Source organism: Meles meles, chromosome 3 (assembly GCF_922984935.1).
Source record: "Meles meles chromosome 3, mMelMel3.1 paternal haplotype, whole genome shotgun sequence".
NCBI lineage: Eukaryota > Metazoa > Chordata > Mammalia > Carnivora > Mustelidae > Meles > Meles meles.
In genome coordinates, this window is record NC_060068.1 from 37,203,104 (window position 1) to 37,222,441 (window position 19,338).

Here is a 19,338-nt window from a genome sequence, read left to right on the forward strand (position 1 = left end):
TTTTGGTCAAGGCAGTTCCAAAGCCCACCCAGATCCTGCCTCTCAGTGGAGGAGTGTTCATGTCACATTGTCAGAAGATAATATGGGATGGGATATATGATATAACCTGCCATGAAGGGTGAGTGAGAGTCCAATGTTGGCATTTCAGAGAAGAGTTCAAAAGCAACTGTATCATAATGTTCTGGGTATCAAGGTATCTTTAACTATCCCAGATTAAGGTTGCCACAGAGCACCTACTTAAATCTGAACTTCAGATAAGCAATGAATAATTTTTCATCTAAGACCTATGCAACATTTAGGACATACTTATCCCCCCACCAAAAAAATTCATTAATCTGAAATTCAAATTTAGTTAGATATCCTATATTTTTATTTGCTAAACCTGGCAACCCTATCCCAGATTGACTCATATGGTCAAGGAAGCAATGTTTTCAACTGGTGTTGAGGCTGGGAATGAGACGGTCTTAGTGCTAGTGTTACTATTAGTCTCCAAGTTTGCCTAGCTTTGGTGACTCAAGTGCCTTATCTGATGCTGTTTCCATCTCTGGAGTGGAAAATTGACTTCCACGCTCTAAGACGAGAGTGAATTCAGGATCATTGTGTTTTTAGCTCTCTGATTTCCCAGAGTTTTCTTTTTCAATCTTTCAGCTGTGCATAAGCTGATCTCCTGGCACTGGTTTTGTTTCCTGACAGGCAACATTAATTCATTTTCACATTCACACTCAAATCACTTCCCTCTCTAACAACAACAATAATGGTGAAAGCCCATTTGGAAAACAGCTTGATGGAACAGCTGCTTCGTACTCATTATGAGTCTAACACTTTCTCTAATTTGGGGGAAGGGATGCCCACAACTATAAGTACATTGCACTTCAGGTATCCAGTAAACACTGCACTTCTTTTTCTGATGTATTTTTCTACTCGTGCAATTAATATATAAAATGTTTACTCAATTTTTATACTATCTCAAGTGACTTACTAAAATTTTCACCATAATCTCCAGGACTATCCAACCAGATGTCTTGCAACGGCTCCCTCATTATTCTAGAAGTTCCAAAGCTGCCTTACATTCCCAACACCAAACAAACACTGGCTTAGATGGTCCACTTTATGTAGTGTCCTTACCTGCTAGTTAATCTATTCTAGGTCTTCAAATTAAGATCAGAGATTTAAGATGTTTGTTAACAAACTAATAGCATAAATGTCATTATGTTCTTCCTCTGCTACCAACAAGAACCAGTAGTGATGACTCACCAGGATGCATGTTGCCATGGGAACTATCAGAACATGATGTACTGTTACTTGCAGGAAATGGCCTTGGTAGCAAGATAATATTAGGCCCCTCCATTTAAGTCATAGGTAGATCCCAGTTTCTTCTTTCATTGCTACAAAAGAGTGTTAGTGGACACTGCTGGTTCCAACCCGACACTCACTGTCTTCTTTTTCCTTGATAAGAGAACTTTAATTTTAAACAACTGGAAATTCCCTCCCACCGTGTGTCTAAAGGGACAAGTGAGAGGCTTAGACACCCAACCTGAGACCAATCATCATGTACCTTGATAAACACCAAACTCAGCTCCTGAGTAATCTTAAATCCAACAGAAAAACGGGATGGCCCTGGCCACAGTCATTGGTCCAGGGGTAGCAGATAGACATGGAAAGGCAAGGAGATAGCCCCAGTTACACTGAAGACCACGCTGAGGTAATGTCAGAATTACTTTTGGAATTAAGACAATACTAATACCAATGAAATGGAGAGACAGAAAAGCCTGGGTCCTTGACATTACCAAGTGACTACTTTGTGCCACACCTAAAGCAAACACAGGAGATAATAAATTTCCTTACTGATTAATCATCGTGAGTCAGGATTTTCCTAGTTTAGCAGCCAAAAGCTTCCTCACTAATACTAGATATAGAATGGGGAATTCAGCCAAAAGTAAAACAATTTTAATCTTTTTCTCCAGAAGTTAAAAAAAAAGTTAATTTTAAGTAACAGTTGATATGCTATATAGACCTTTTTCTAAAAATATAATATGACTGCATTTCCCAGCCATCATCTCAGATAGCCTGGAGTCTGTGTGGCTGGGTTAGGCCAACAAAATGGAAAGTGAGTGGATTCTAAGGTCCTGGCCCTTAAAATCATCTCCCTAAATCCTCTAGTTCTTTCTTCCCTTCACTAGAAACTTCAGAAGTGACATATTTGGATGCTATAGCTGGAAAGGGGAAGCAGGCAGGTTCCCTGATGTCCTGCTTGGAAACAAGTTTCTCCATTGATACGAACCTGGGATGTAAGCAAGAAAACAGCTTCATGTTAAGTGACTGAGATTTCAGGATTTGTGTGTCATTGTACAGCTGAGCCTAGCCTAGTTAATACACCAGGAAGGAACTCAACTACTAGATAACAGTAAGAGTAAGAGGAGAAGTCAGTCCTAAAGTCTGTGCCTTATTTGAAAGAACAGTGGCTATCCTGAGGATGTGTGTTTAAAACAATTAGAATATGAATGTAATTTCAAGCAAGTAGAGGAAAAAATAAAATTAAATCATTCACACTTAAGGTGAAATGTCATGATATCTGTGATTTGCTTTAAAATCCTTCAGCCAGGGGTGCCTAGCTGACTCAGTTGGTAGAGCATCTCGCTCTGATAGCGGGGTCATGAGTTTGAGCCCCACATTCAGTATTTTTCAAAGAGCTGGAGCAAATAATCCTAAAATTTGTATGGAATCAGAAGAGACCCCGAATTGCTAAGGAAATGTTGAAAAACAAAAACAAAACTGGGTGCATCACGATACCTGATTTCAAGCTTTACTACAAAGCTATGATCACCAAGACAGCATGGTACTGGCATAAAAACAGACACATAGACCAGTGGAACAGAGTAGAGAGCCCAGATATGGACCCTCAACTCTATGGTCAAATAATCTTCGACAAAACAGGAAAAAATATACAGTGGAAAAAAGACAGTCTCTTCAATAAATGGAGCTGATAGCTATATGTAGAAGAATAAAACTCGAACATTCTCTTACACCATAAACAAAGATAAACTCAAAATGGATAAAAGACCTCAACATGAGACAGGAATCCATCAGAATCCTAGAGGAGAACATAGGCAGTAACCTCTTCGATATCAGCCACAGCAACTCTTTCAAGATATGTCTCCAAAGGCAACAACATGTGTTGGAGAGGATGTGGAGAAAGGGGAACCCTCTTCCACTGTTGGTGGGAATGCAAGTTAGTGCAGCCACTTTGGAGAACAGTGTGGAGATTCCTGAAGAAATTAAAAATAGAGCTTCCCTATGACCCTGCAATTGCACTGCTGGGTATTTACCCCAAAGATACAGATGTAGTGAAAAGAAGGGCCATCTGTACCCCAATGTTTATTGCAGCAATGGCTACGGTCGCCAAACTGTGGAAAGAACCAAGATGCCCTTCAACGGACGAATGGATAAGGAAGATGTGGTCCATATACACAATGGAGTATTATGCCTCCATCAGAAAGGATTAGTACCCAACTTTTGTAGCAACATGGACGGGACTGGAAGAAATTATGCTGAGCGAAATAAGTCAAGCAGAGAGAGTCAAGTATCATATGGTCTCACTTATTTCTGGAGCATAACAAAGAACATGGAGGACATGGGGAGATGGAGAGGAGAGGGAGTTGAGGGAAATTGGAAGGGGAGAAGAACCATGAGAGACTATGGACTTTGAAAAACAACCAGAGGGTTTTGAAGGGGCGGGGGGTGGGAGGTCGAGGAACCAGGTGGTGGGTAATAGGGAGGGCACTACTGCATGGAGCACTGGGTGTGATACCAAAATAATGAACACTGTTATGCTGTAAATAAACAAATTAAAAAAAAAGATATGTCTCCAAAGGCAAAGGAAACAAAAGTGAAAATGAACTTTTGGGACTTCATCAAGATCAAAAGCTTCTGCACAGCAAAGGAAACAGTCAACAAAACAAAAAGGCAACCCACAGAATGGGAGAAGATGTTTGCAAATGACAGTACAGACAAAAGGTTGATATCCAGGATCTATAAAGAACTCCTCAAACTCAACACACACAAAACAGATAATCATATCCAAAAATGGGCAGAAGATATGAACAGACACTTCTCCAATGAGGACATACAAATGGCTATCAGACACATGAAAAAATGTTCATCATCACTAGCCATCAGGGAGATTCAAATTAAAACAACATTGAGATACCACCTGACACCAGTTAGAATGGCCAAAATTAGCAAGACAGGAAACAACGTGTGTTGGAGAGGATGTGGAGAAAGGGGAACCCTCTTAGACTGTTGGTGGGAATGCAAGTTGGTGCAGCTACTTTGGAGAACAGTGTGGAGATTCCTCAAGAAATTAAAAATAGAGCTTCCCTATGACCCTGCAATTGCACTGCTGGGTATTTACCCCAAAGATACAGATGTAGTGAAAAGAAGAGCCATCTGTACCCCAATGTTTAAAGCAGCAACGGCCATGGTCGCCAAACTGTGGAAAGAACCAAGATGCCCTTCAACGGACGAATGGATAAGGAAGATGTGGTCCATATACATAATGGAGTATTATGCCTCCATCAGAAAGGATGGATACCCAACTTTTGTAGCAACATGGACGGGACTGGAAGAGATTATGCTGAGCGAAATAAGTCAAGCAGAGAGAGTCAAGTATCATATGGTCTCACTTATTTCTGGAGCATAACAAAGAACATGGAGGACATGAGGAGATGGAGAGGAGAAGGGAGTTGAGGGAAACTGGAAGGGGAGATGAACCATGAGAGACTATGGACTCTGAAAAACAAGGGTTTTGAAGGGGCGGGGGGTGGGAGGTTGGGGAACCAGGTGGTGGTTATAGGGAGGGCACGTATTGCATGGAGCACTGGGTATGGTACAAAAACAATGAATACTGTTACACTGAAAATAAATAAAAAATAAATTAATTAATTAAAAGATAAAAATAAATAAATAAATAAATAAATAAAAATAAAGTCCTTCCACCAAAAAGGAAGGAGAAGGGTTAAATAAAGTATATGTGGCAAATATTGATCATTGTCACATCTATGGTAGAAGAATATAAGGATTTATCACACTATTTATTTTACGTATGTTTAAATGTTTTTAATAAAAAGTAAAAACAAAAACCCACAATAAACAGAAAGTAGAAAAATCATATGGCAGAAATAAATCCAATTAGATTGATAACCCTTATAAGTGTAAAGGTAAAATAATAAAAAATAAAAAATAAATAAAAATAAGTAAATAAATTAATGAGATCTGCTCCTCCATTTTACACCATCTTGGTTTATAAAAGTTTCCATAGGAACGCTCCAGTTTCTGGGAGCAGAGGTATCCTGTACTGGCTAATCCCAATCAAAATATAAAATATACACACTTTTTTCAGCACAATACATGTGTTGGGAGACCTACAAAATAATATATAAGATTTGTGCCAAAAAGCAAACAGAAGAGCAACTTTCTCCACCTCCCTTTCTGACCCAGGGCAACCTCTTAACTATTCCTGTTTTTTGTTCTAATCCCCGTGGTTGTTACTTCTGTAACTCTGGGCAATGTGCTCTTCCTCTCTTCCTTGCTTTACCAAGTTCACTAAACTGTAAGCTACTCAACTTTGAAAACAGTCTCCTACTTCCCTAAGTATCTTGCAAGGAGACTTAGGTATGGATACGGACATAGACATCTAGAGACAAGTATTAGATCGATGATTGATAGATTCTCTTGGTAGTTATTAATACTTCGTTATCTTGCATACTTCATTAAAGCCTTATTTTCTATTCCATTAACTTGAGAGAGTACCCCTTGATTCTCATTCTAAAGATGAAGATACCTCCTTAGCCATTCCTTCCTTTTCTCACTCTCCACATACTCCAACCACCATCACGTGCACTTGCATTTTCAAATCATCAAAATTTTTACCTGTTACACTTTTTAACTACAATACTAATGAGAAAACAATTCTTCATTGCTTTTATCAGAGATGTGCTATGAAAACTGGCTTCCATAAGATAGGAAGCTGTCTCCAAAATTAAAGGGACAGGTAAGATAAGGACGTAAGAGGGAAAGCACAGTAATCATGGGATCTGCGTTCTCCAACTACCTCTATCCCTAAATAACCGTCACTATTGGTCCCATTTCTTCATCTGCAAAACAAAGGACTTGGCCTAGGCTGCTCATCTAGAATCTTTCAGCAACAGAAGGATAAATGAAAATAGAATAAAATTACTTGATTCGAGTTCCAGAAAGGAAATTACACCCATAGCTTAAGAAATCAGCAGAGGCTAAGGTCAGGAGTACGTCAACACTGACCTCTCTTCATACCACTGGAGTCTGATGCAATTTGCTCCAGCAGTAGGCAGAGATGGCATATTTATTCAATTCTTTCCGTTAGAAAAATTAAAATGCAAATATATGTAAATTATGGACATTATAAATGAGAACAAGAAAGAAACACAAAATCCTGATTACTGGTTGGCTGAAGGGACATCAGCAGGATCCTGAAATGAAACCCAAAATCTATGCTTGGAGAGCCACAGCCAGGATAATCCCTGCTCGCGCCCCTGCATTTCTAAAGTCACCACCTGGGCTCTCTGTCATCAGTCAGTGTTCAGTGCTCCTGGCTACATTAACATTTCTCATAACGTAGGAGGTACAGAATCTCAACCCACAAAACTCAAGGATGCCAACATTCAACTGTGTCTTCCACATATGACCTTACTTTCTCTCCCAAACTTTCTATTTCTTCTTTTGGTAGAAACCTCAATCAGACACTTCTGGGTAAAGGCAATCAAGTCAAAGTTTTCTTGTCTCAACCTTTATCTCTAAGCTTGCAGTTAAGTTCCAAGGACAAAGAAGGGGCACAGAATGTAATACTTAGCATCAGAGCAAGGGAAATGGCCTAGGATCATGATCTCTTCTGTCTACACTGACATCTACTATGGCATCCTGGTTTCCTCCAGTCAGTAATTGGTGCCATACCCCCAGTGATGTCTGCAGATTCTTGTACACCTGGTACGGTTACTGGTCAGCTGCAATCTCTTCCCAATGATAGGCTTCCCCAGGTCCTGGGATCTCCTTCAGCTACTCCTCTCAGCAGGGAAGTGGAAAAGATTTAGATGCTCTCCCCTGTCAGTCTCAGATTATAAGAAACCTGCTGGCTGTGTCAGGACCTCCATCTGGACACAACACGTCCACATTTTCTATTCTGTTCTCACCCCGCAGTGAGGGGCGCCATATCTTCTGTAACTTGTCTTTCCTGATCACTCAGTATGAAGGACACATCTCCCCTGCCTTTGGATCACATACTCTCTCACTCCTCACCAGGAAAAAGGTCCTTCTCAGAGGTACCCAGTACCACTTCCAACTCTCTTTATTCTATCTGCTTAGCCCATACCCTCAGGCCACAGGTGCAAAAAGGGAGACCCAAGGAAGTTAACACACAGCCCAAGACCACAAAGCTTATTACATCCTCTGATTCATGTCCTCATTGACTTACGCATCTGTTCACTCAGTAAATAAATGCTTGTTTGATTCCAACAACTGCCATTCACCAAGAATAGGACAATATCCCTGCTTTGTGCCAATCACTCTCCAGTGAGGGAAGCAGAGTTGTAAATAGATAATGATCACACAGGTAAATAACCAGTCAAACAGATGTGTGAACAAATAAATGATGACTATTAAGGGAGGCTTTCTAGAAATTTCCCTACCAGAACCTGAACACCCTCCCATTCTGAAACCTTATCTTCCAATAGGAAACAGAGAGGGTTAGCAGACTGATCATTCCCTACTATTCCCTAAGTCGTCCTTAAAATCACAGCAACTTTTTTCAGAAAATAGTTCACATATATTCAGCAAGGGAAGAAAAAGAGTATTGCCTAATTATCCCTCACTGGAAGTTTTTCTCTGTCTATGCATTCATGCATATTGTCAAATTTTATAAAAGAATAAAGAAGAAGCTGGCCCACAGTATCCAAAACCACATTAAGAGCACAGTGATTGAAGATATGTGCAGATCCTCATTTCTGCCATCAAGAAGATAACTTAGCGGGGCGCCTGGGTGGCTCAGTGGGTTAAAGCCTCTGCCTTCAGCTCAGGTCATGATCCCAGGGTCCTGGGATCGAGCCCCACATCGGGCTCTCTGCTTAGCAGGGAGCCCGCTTCCTCCTCTCTCTCCCTGCCTGCCTCTCTGACTAGTTGCAATCTCTGTCTATCAAATAAATAAATAAAATCTTCAAAAAAAAAAAAAAGAAGATAACAGGAGAACCTGTGGGTCTTATGCACCCTGAATGCATAAGAACAGCCCAGTTAGATCAGCAGAGGATTTAACACTCAACAGGGCGATTCTTTCTCCATGGCAGCTCACAACATCAGTGCTGGGGCTCAGAAGAGTTCAGGCAGTGGAGTAGAATTATTCTACTTCTAGGGGCAGCTGGATGGCTCAGTCGGTTGGGCGACTGCCTTTGGCTCAGGTCATGATCTCAGGGTCCTGGGATCAAGCCCCACATCGGGTTCTCTGCTCAGTGGGGAGCCTGCTTCTCCCTCTCCCTCTGCTGTTCTGCCTGCTTGTGTTCTCTCACTCTCTCTGTCGCATAAATAAATAAAAATCTTTAAAAAAAAAAAAAGATCAAAAGACTGAAAGTATAGTCTATCCCAGAGAAAGAAGACAGCCCCAGTGTCCTGACAACCAGGAAACAATAGGCCAGAAGGAGACTGATACCCTGTCATCAGAAAGGCAGAAGGAGTGAGCAAGTAAGTCACTCCGTAGGCTGGGAGTGAAACAGCCATGGAGGGAGCCCTATGCAAGGAAAAGCTATCATCTTAGCCCAGCAGCTCTGAAAAACAGCTCTAGATGTACAAGGCACTGGGAAACTGTTGTGAACTTCTGTTCACAAAAACTTCATGGGCACATCAAATTGAAAAATAAAGGGCTGCTAGCGGGAAAGTTGAGAAACTGTGTCACAGGCAGAGCCCCAAATCGGGCCCAGATGATAGATAGGAAGAAGGCATCTCCTGGGCCACTTCGAAGAGGCAAGAAAAAATGGATAAGCTGTAGTCAAATAACTCCCCCTGGTTATGGATCCCAAAGGACATGGGAACACTTCCCAGTAAGGTAAAAAGAAAGTGTGGAAGTGAAGAGTGCTTCAGAAAGGAGACATGGGTGAAAGCAACGAACTGATTGAGACCAGGAGGAGAAAAGGTCAAGAAAAATGGCAGGGGGTGGAGGAACCTGAGGTCAATAAGCAGGAAAAGACAAAAGAGAAGCTATTCTCTGAAGAGAATATATAGGTCCTATAGGACCAGCTTTAGAGAAATGGCCATGAAGTCAAAGAAACCAAGGTATGAAGGATGAGAAAGGAGAATGGCAGAGAAACCGAGGAGAGAAAAGAAACTCAGTATGTTCGGAAGACTCCAGAAAGGACCCATAGGAAATAGCCTAGAATTATGAAAAAAAGAAAAAAAAAGGATTTGGGGCAAAATGAACAGAGGCGTGTAGCCCCAAAAGTCATTCAGTGCAGAAATAGGAAAAGTGGAATGTGCTCACAGATCTGAAAACCTGAGAAGAAGGAGAGAGTTTCAACACCTAGTAATTGAGTCTGTGAAGAACAAAGTAGATCATGGACGTAAACAGGCCACCAAATACACACATATAGTTGTTATATAAATTCTTGCTTTTTGATTGTTTTATTAACCATAATAATGTGAATAAATCAGATCCAGTACCCAGAAACTAAACAAAAATTAATTTCAGCCCAGAAACTCAAGAGCAGCTTCCGTTGTGCTTCTACCACTTAGTGCTAAAGTGAAGAAGCCATTAGGACAGGGCCAGACATGAGCTCATTCGGGAAGTCAGACGTTAAATGGCCCAGGCGGTGGAGGGTCCACCCATGGATTAGTAGTAGAAATTGAGCTCGCGTTCCCAAAGGAGACGCTGCTCAATGCAGGAACACCTCACGCTCTCCACACTGCTTAGGTTTCAAAACCGCACCCAGTCCCCCAAGGCCCCAAGAGCGTTGAGTGCCAGATACAGCCAACTGTCTTCCAAAATAGGTTCTCTCTCTCTCTTTTTTTTTCCTTTAGTAATATCTCCCCCAAAATTGTCACTTCACATATGTCAAACCAGCTCAAGGGTACATACCTCAGGCTTCCCTTGTAGCTATCATGCCCTGGAGCTATGTTCTGGTCCATGGGATGAGAGAGAAAGGGATGGTTGCAACTTCCCAGGTTGTGCTCTCCACATTACTAGCCTTCCCATTGGGCACAATATGCTGTGATGACAAGAACCAAGGCATCCGTCTTAGACTATGCCATGGAAGGAGTGCCCTGAGGATGGCAGAGCAAGAAGACAGGATCCCCAGTATTATGAAGCCACCCTATTGGTCTTGTATTGGTTGATGTTCAGCCTGTTATTTGAGAGAAAAGTCTATTTATAGCTTTTTTTATTTTTAAAGATTTTTTAAAAATATTTTATTTATTTATTTGACAGACAGAGATCACAAGCAGGCAGAGAGGCAGGCAGAGAGAGAGGAGGAAGCAGGCTCCCCGCTGAGCAGAGAGCCAATGTGGGGCTCGATCCCAGGACCCTGGGATCATGACCTGAGCTGAAGCCAGAAGCTTTAACACACTGAGCCACCAAGGCGCCCCTATTTTTAAAGATTTTAAAGTTATCTCTATACCCCCTGTGGGGCTTGAACCTACAACCCCAAGATCAAGCATCACATGTTCCACCAACTGAGCCAACCAGGCCCCCCTACATCTTCTTTAAGTTGCTGATATTTGGGTCTTCGCTAGCAGCCATACCAATATCATAACTCAAACAAACAGTATTGTTTACATAACAGGTATCAATTTTTGAATCCAATATGTAAATATGGAGGAAGCATGAGTTACTTTTTTATTATGTCACCTTAATCTCTATTTCAAGCCCCTTTTAATGTGATGATAAAAAAAAAAAAAACTACCTTCATCGAGTCTGAGTTTTCTTTACCAGTTGAAGCTTTCCTCCCCTTGCTGGTCCCCTGACAGTCTCTAGTGTCCGTACGAGGTGGGACTTGTCAACTGATGGTGATAAAGATATGCTGGCATCTTCCAGGTTATAAATACTTCTGCTTTACCGGGGCTCCTGACATGGTTACACCTGAACTAGGCCATCACTGGCATCTGACCTTCTTCATAAACCCCGGTTTTAAACCTGCCACTCTCTTATCATGACCTTATTTCTCCAGAAGAGCTTCTCAGCAATCCCTAGTGCCCAACTTTCTGACCTCTTAATGACCTCAAAAACACTTCTTGATTATCCATTAGCAAATTACCCACTAGCTTTTCCTTGATTCTATAGTTTATCATTATAATCATTTCCTCACTAATACCCTCAACTCCCTGGCTGTTCTCTGTCATCATTCCCCAGGAAAACACTAGTCCTCTCACCTTCTACATTCTGAGTGCCTAATGAGTAACTGAATACTATCAGAGAAAGTTAACGAGTGAGCTCATCCTCTCATTCATTTATTTAATTTGTACTGCTTGATACTGATGTACCAGGCACCATGGAGATAGTGGTAAAGAAAGCAGACAAGACTTTTCCTCTCTGGAGCCTATATTCCAATGGACAGGCTTCACCTGAAATTGATTCGTTCATTTGAATGAATGAAAGACATTTTTCCAAAGACGATGCACAGATGGCCCAAAGACCCATGAAAAGATGCTCAACATCACTAACCATCATGGAAATGCAAACCAGAACCACGGTGAGGTATCATCTCACCCCTGTCGGGATAGCCAGTATCAAAAAGACAAGAAATAATTAGTGTTCATGAGGATGTAGAGGAAAGAGAACCCTCGTGCACTGCGGTGGGAATGGAAATTGGTGCAGCCACTACAGAAAACAGTGTGAAGTTTCCTCAAGAAATCAAAAATAGAAATACCATATGATCTAGCAATTCCCCTTCTTGATATTTATATGAAGAAAATGAAAACACTATTTTAAAAAACATATGCATCCCAATATCCATGACAGCATTATATAAAATAGCCAAGGTAAAAAATAAACCTAAATGTCCGACAGATGAAAGGATAAAGAAGACGTGGTATATATATACAATGGAATATTACTCGGCCATAAAAATACATGAGATTGTGCCATTTACAACGACACAATGGACCTAGACTGTATTATGCTAAGTGAACTCAATCAGACTGATTTTTTCACAATCTACAATTATTTTTAATAATTCAGTTTCTTTCTTAAGAGCATTTGCTTGTATTTCCCATTCAAATGCTAAAGCCATATAAGCAAGGACATGTCTGCCTTGTTCATCATGGTTATTTCCAGCATCTATTCCAATGCCTGATACCAACTAAGAATTAAATTAGACATTTGCAAAATGAGTGAACAGAAGATTGAGTGAATAAAGTGTGGGGGTCATAAGAGTGTCTACTGCATTTTCATAGCTATTAAAACCATTACGTGGCAGCAGCCTCATAATAACTTATGAATAATTCTAGCTGTTCCTTTGTGTTCTTTTGGATATGAGAGTATGGGGGTTTTTTGTTGTTGTTTTGGTTTTTATTTTTTTATATTTTATCGTCTTATTTATTTTCATTTATGTATTTTTAAATATTTAATATTTACTTAATATTTACAATATATTATATAATAAATATATTTATTATTTTTATTCTATTACTATTTTATTTATTTATTTTTATTTTCTTTTATTTTTATTTTTATTATTTTTTCCAGTTAGCCACTGTACATCATTGGTTTTTGATGTAGTGTTCAATGATTCATTAGTGGCATTTAACATCCAGTGCTCATCACAACACATGTCCTCCTTAATGCCCATCACCCTTCTACCCCATCCTCCTAACCGTCTGTCTCCCCTCTGAAACCCTCAGATTGTTTACTGGAGTCCTTGGCCATCAAAAAGGATGAATACCCACTATTTGCATTGACATGGATGGGACTAGAGGAGATTACACTGAGTGAAAAAAGTCAAGCAGAGAAAGACAATTATCATATGGTTTCACTCTCATGTGGAACATAAGGAACAGCACAGAGGACCAGAGGGGAAGGGAGGGAAAGCTGAAGGAGGAGAAATCAGAGAGGGAGACAAACCATGAGAGTTTGGGGGGTTTTTAAGATTTTATTTATTTACTTTAGAGAGAAAGAGAGAGTCGAGAGAGAGACCAAGAGCACTGGGAAGGGCAGTGAGAGAATCCCAAGCAAACTCCAAGTCGAGCACAGAGCCCGACCCAGGGCTTGATCCCATGACCCTGAGATCATGACCTGAGCAGCAAACAAGAGTCCAACAATTAACCAACTGAGCCACCTAGGCACCCCAGATATAAAAGGTTTGTTTTTGGTTTGTTTTTTTTACATAACCTGTGAAATATGTAGCATCCTGGGTTTTCAACATATTTTTGTTGTGCATAGAACATCCTTCCTGAAAATCCCAGTTAATATTTTCTTCCTCATAAGCAAGGAGATCAGAACATTCAGAATCCACTCTCAAGGTACTGATGTAAAAGATCCAGATGCCTGGATGGATAAGATCACATGCACAGCACATGCTATTCTGAACTCACACCCCACAGCACATACAACCAACGCAACCAGTTACTGAACTCTTACTATTTGTCAGGCACTGAAGTCAACCCTTGCCACGCATAGTACATTTAGCTGTCATGACAACCCAGTGAGAGGGACAAGGACCTCCCCCATTTTAGAGATGAGGAATCCAAGCCTTCAAGACTTGGCTAATGTGACCAGGTTCGCAGATGGGATAACTAGTTAAGCCATACCCTTACTCTCTCTGCTGGTCTTCTGCCCCAGGCCTGCAGAGATACAGATGAGACAGAGGCAGGGACAGAATTTTGAGCTCTGTTCAGGTCAGATAATAGGAGCTAATGCAGAAAAAAAATAGAAAGGACCCGAGAATCCAGCCTTCTGTCTTGCAATGATCCTGTCCCTTAGCAAGAGTGAGTCTTCTACCGTAAAATGTTTTCTTTTCCCCCAATTTTCCTCGGCTATTTTTGTGCAAACCTCATATTCCCACACGGCACAAAAATCCTGAGGGACTTCCTAGTGTATCTTTAGGTCTTTAGAGTTACTCTTTCCTTTTCCAGAAGGCTTGAAAATGATAGGCTAACGACAGCTGCGTTCCTGTAGCCTGGAAATGTGTTCACTGGGTCATTTTTCAGAATACCCCCCACAGAGAACACATGGGGCCAAGAGCCAGGGAGGCAGATGGGCTCCCTACAAACCCCGCCTCTCAGCCCCGAACTCTACAAAGAGGAAACCTGGCAATTAATAGGCACTAATGAGACTAGAATTACAATGAGTTTTAAGCAGATTCTCTTTGGCCTGGATTTTACCATCTAGAAACCCATTTGTTGTTTGCTACTGTTCCTTCATTTTTCAGTCCATGCACATCAGAGCCAGCAAGCTAAGAGTTAAGCTGAGCAATCGCAACTGACAGAGACTTGGCTCTTGGCAGAAAGGAAGCAAGAAATCACTGATTATTGCCTATGGCAAACTAAATGTAAGTATGAGGGAAGTGTTAAGATTCAAAGGCTGGTTTCCTGCTTTGTCCGCATGTTGTATTTATAAGTATTAGCAGCGAGAGCTCACATTTATCGGGTACATTTTTTGAAGGTACTCTCTCACACCTTTTACATGCATTAATTTATTTAATTCTCACAATAACCATAGGAGACATTATTATTATTATTCCCGTTTTACTGTTAGGAAAACTGAGACCCAAAAAGTTAAAAGAATCTGCCCAAGGTCACCCAGCCAGAAATGGGCAGAATTACACCTGGGGAGTCTGACCCCAAAGCCTGAGCTCTTTACCCCGAACACTGACCTGCCTTGCCCAGATACATAATCAAATATCTATAAATATCAAACAAGGGGCCCTTACTTCTAACCATGGAATTCTTTTGAAATGGCATTCTGAGCTCAGCTTTCTGTTAGGAAAACTGAGACCCAAAAAGTTAAAAGAATCTGCCCAAGGTCACCCAGCCAGAAATGGGCAGAATTACACCTGGGGAGTCTGACCCCAAAGCCTGAGCTCTGCCTTACCCAGATATATAATCAAATATCTATAAATATCAAACAAAGGGCCCTTACTTCTAACCATGGCATTCTTTTGAAATGGCATTCTGAGCTCAGCTTTGAAATCGAGGATATCTGGAGTTAGAAAGGGCTCTAAAAGGACACGTGGAGGAAGAGATAGGCATATCCTATCTCCTTTAGACACATAACCTATGATTAGCAGAGAGCTGTGACAGGGATATGGATTTTGACTTAGCTGGAGGACTGTTCTAGCAAATGTCACAGGTGGTTCTATGGGTCATACCTGGAAGTGTACACAACCTCTTTGCTCTCATTCCCCCAGAGAGGACTTTGTGACAGGACCAAGCTTAACTGCCAGGGAGAATGGGGCAGGGCATGGCCCACCTACTCTGGAAGAAGGGGGAGTCGGGTTAGGAGCACAGGCATGTTCCTTGCAGCTCTACCACATTTTTTTCCTTCCCTTGTGCCTATTTTCTACAGTCAAGGGAAGTCCAATAAGCACTTTTGGTTTTGCATGATTTCATCAAATGTACTGTAGTTCTCCGACTTCCAGATGACCTTAGTAACAAAGAGGTGAGAATTCTTAGGGAAGAGAATCTGAAAATAATGCAGGATTTCTAAACATTGTGAGACGGGGCACGGTAACTGCTGGGACACCAAACAAATGTCCCAGAGAATCGAAAAGAAAGAAGGAGCATGTGAGGACAGTTAACATTCTTTGAATGGAAAACTCACCAACTTCCAACTCAATGCTTGAAGTCCTAAGGCCCCTAAACCTGGCAATACTTTCCAAGTTGTGCTTACATGTGTGCTTTTCTGAGCTCTTAACCAAAAATAGAGAAGACAGTAGGTGAAAAACCCATTTCAGCTGCTTGCCAGTGAAAAACGGCACCACACAGCCAATGGTTATTTCTGGAAAATCCACTCACCTCTAGAGATGAAAACCAAATCAGACGGTTTTTCCACTCAATCAATTTTCAAGTGTAGAAGTCAGGGGAAGTGTGTCTCTGTAATAGATTCTAAGTAGGATTCCATTAAAAATTTACAATTTAATAAGAAGTGGGGTTTGTCTCACAAAGATTTGTGCAATCTTTATCAAAGTACTCAGTGTACCACTTTCCATTGCCCCAAAGACCCAACTCCTGACATGCAAGGGCTTCTTCTCTACTCCTTTTTATTTCTCACTCTTCTCTCTTTCTCTCAGAGTCATTCCAAGTAGCCAATTTTTTTTTCTGACCATAAATAGAATGGATAATAGCGCTTTCCCTTTTTCCGGGATGCTCTATACAACCAACAACAAGAACCTGTCTTTTCCTTCCTTGTGTCTAGAACGGTGACTTTTAGAAATTGCTTACTAACTACTGACTGGTGATAGAGTCTTATCTGGGGAGAGAGACTTGAGTCTGAGGAAAGAGCCCAAGCTGAGGTACTGGCCAGTGAGAGAAACAAGTAATGCTTCTTCTCTAAAATGGAAAATGAGTCATTTTAAAAATCATATTTACAAAGAATTATTGATGAGAGCTAAAAGTAATAACTACTCATAGAAACATTTTTAAGATGACTAGTCAGAAAAATACAATTTGCTTTATAATTTGCAGTTAAAGAACAGTAAGCTTGGCATTCCTTAGTGATTCACATGCAAAAAAAAAATGGAAGGATTCTTCAGTTGAAACATCCCGTGCTTTTGATTGTCCTTGAGAAGAAAGGCCATATTCGTGAGGGTAGTTTCCTAGCATTCAAGGGTTATTTGCTTTGTGAAGATAGTAATCTACTACACCCCTGCTCATTATTTTGTGAATTAAATTGCACAGTGAAAAAAAGTGCAACTGCTATACAATGTGTTCCAAGTAGATTGATAATTGTATGTGGGCAGAATTCTACCTAGTTTTATTAATAGCGTTCCTACTCTCTCCTTCCATTTGCCTATCTTGTGACATGACTGAGATTCTTACTATAATCTTTGCTTATGTGAAAATTTGGGGAAATTGAAGCAAGGGTCTAAAGAGTACCGGCAGGGCTGCCTGGGTGGCTCAGTTATTAAGCATCTGCCCTCAGCTCAGGTCATGATCCCAGAGTCCTGGGATCAAGCCCCACATCAGGATCCTTGCTCAGCGGGAAGCATACTTCTCTCTCTCCCTCTCCCCCTGCTTGTGTACTCTCTCTCACTGTGTCTGTCAAATAAATAAGTAAAATCTTAAAAAAATAAAAATAAATAAAAAGTACTGGCAATAATGAGAATAATAGTATAAGTATTATTTGAATATGTCCATGAACTATGCCAACAGTTTCATGTATCTTTCCACACGTGATTCATGCATCAACCCCTACTTTAGAGATGAGAAAACTGAGTCACTGGCTTAGATATAGCTCCCAAGATCTTACACAAGAGAACCAGTGACTCTGGGGTTTGAACTGAGGGAGTCTGAGTCCACTGCCCATGCTACTCATAGGGGCTTATAGGGGCACCTGGCTGGCTCAGTCAGTGGAATGTTTGACTCCTGACCCTAGGGTTATGAGTTCAAGCCCCACGTGGGGCATGGAGCTTATCTTGTAAATAAATAAATAAATGTCTTATGTTCCTACAGGTCTTTTCACTTAAGAACATAAGAGGAATTTTGCCAAGAATCAAATCTCATCTTTACACTAATTCTAGACCACATCCCCATTGGCCATTTGAAATGTGTTCACTGACTGACGAACACTGGTTTACCTTTAGAAATAGAAGATTCTTCCAGTTCAGCACACAAAAGAAATTCCAAAGAATAATGTAATTTCAGATGTTCCCAAGCATGACTATGACCACTTCTCTGGTGGTATCTTTCTTGCAAAGAAGAAAATTGGAAAAGTAAATAGAAAAACCATGGCCATAAATTCCAGCTGATTCCAATTAAAATAGCTCTTGGAAAAAAGAAAAATGTGGTAAAATAGGCCACAATCTCAAATTAGAGATAGCAAGTCTTGGAAAGCATTCACATTTTCAATGAAAAGACAAATTAAGCATAAAATAAACATTAGCCCAATGGTTCAAACTCGAGAAGAAATAAAAATGGGTCAAGACCAATCAACTGTAAGCACATGTCACCTGGACTTATGGGGAAAAAAATGGAACAAATGGGAGAATCATGCTGAAAAGCATGATCTACCACAGAGGGAGATAATGCATAGAACAATAAAAGAAGACAGCACAGAATCAAGGGCAAGATGAATAACCTGCTAACACTGGCCTATTTCCCTGATTTCACTGCATTTCCTCAGAAAACAGTTACCCAAGAAGCGATACTGCCCTCGATCTGAAGGCCCATAAAAATAAGAATACTCCAAAAAGTTGAAGTCCATGTCTGCCCAAGGACACAGAAAGAGTCAGGACAGACAGGTGGCCAGAAAGAAAGGACCCATGAACATCATCTGATATTCAGAGGTCATGGAGCATGGGACTAAGGGGGAAAGGAGAAGGTCTGTGGTGGACTCCAACCACTGTTCTGCTCCCAAACCCGGGGGATAAAATCATCCATCCCAGAACAGTCAGCCACTAGGAGTCATGTCTTCCTTACCAAGAGCCAGGGGTCCTTTAAGAAAAAGAAGACATTTGCCATACCACACAAGGAAGGGTCTTGGTTGAAAAAGTTGAAAAAGAAAAAAAAGAGCTTTTTTCTTTTCTTTAAGGAGGTCCAACATGGGGCTTGAACTCAACCTTGAGATCAAGACCAGAGCTGAGACCAAGAGTCAGACACTCAACCAACTGAGCTACCCAAGTGCCCCCAAAGAGTGAGTTCTTTCTACATGAGGTGAAGGACAGGTTGGCTTCATCCATTTGCTAACTTTAGCTCTTTATAATGGAAATAAACAGAAGGGGTAAGTTCTTTTTCTGGTGAAACCTCAAAATATTGCCTTGGAGGTTGAGGCACACCCTTCCTTACATTCATTGGCATGTTAGGTCCATCAACAGACCCTGGGTGACTGGTATGGTGACAAGGATCTGGAAAGTTCAAACAGCCACAGTTCATCCAAAGAAACTTACATGTGTTGGAAATGTTGAGTCATCGTCTGAATAACTGCCCCATACCTCCAGGTATAATGTACCAAATGCTGATGAGGAAGGAAAGAATCATGATTTGTCCAGGGGAGAGTGCCAGCCAGTGGCAGAGGAGAACCTGAGGCAGTTTCTGAAAGGAACAGTTGTCCGAGCCACAGCTTCAAGGAGGAATACAATTTCTACAGACAGGAAAGAAAAGCATCCTGAGGAGAGAGAG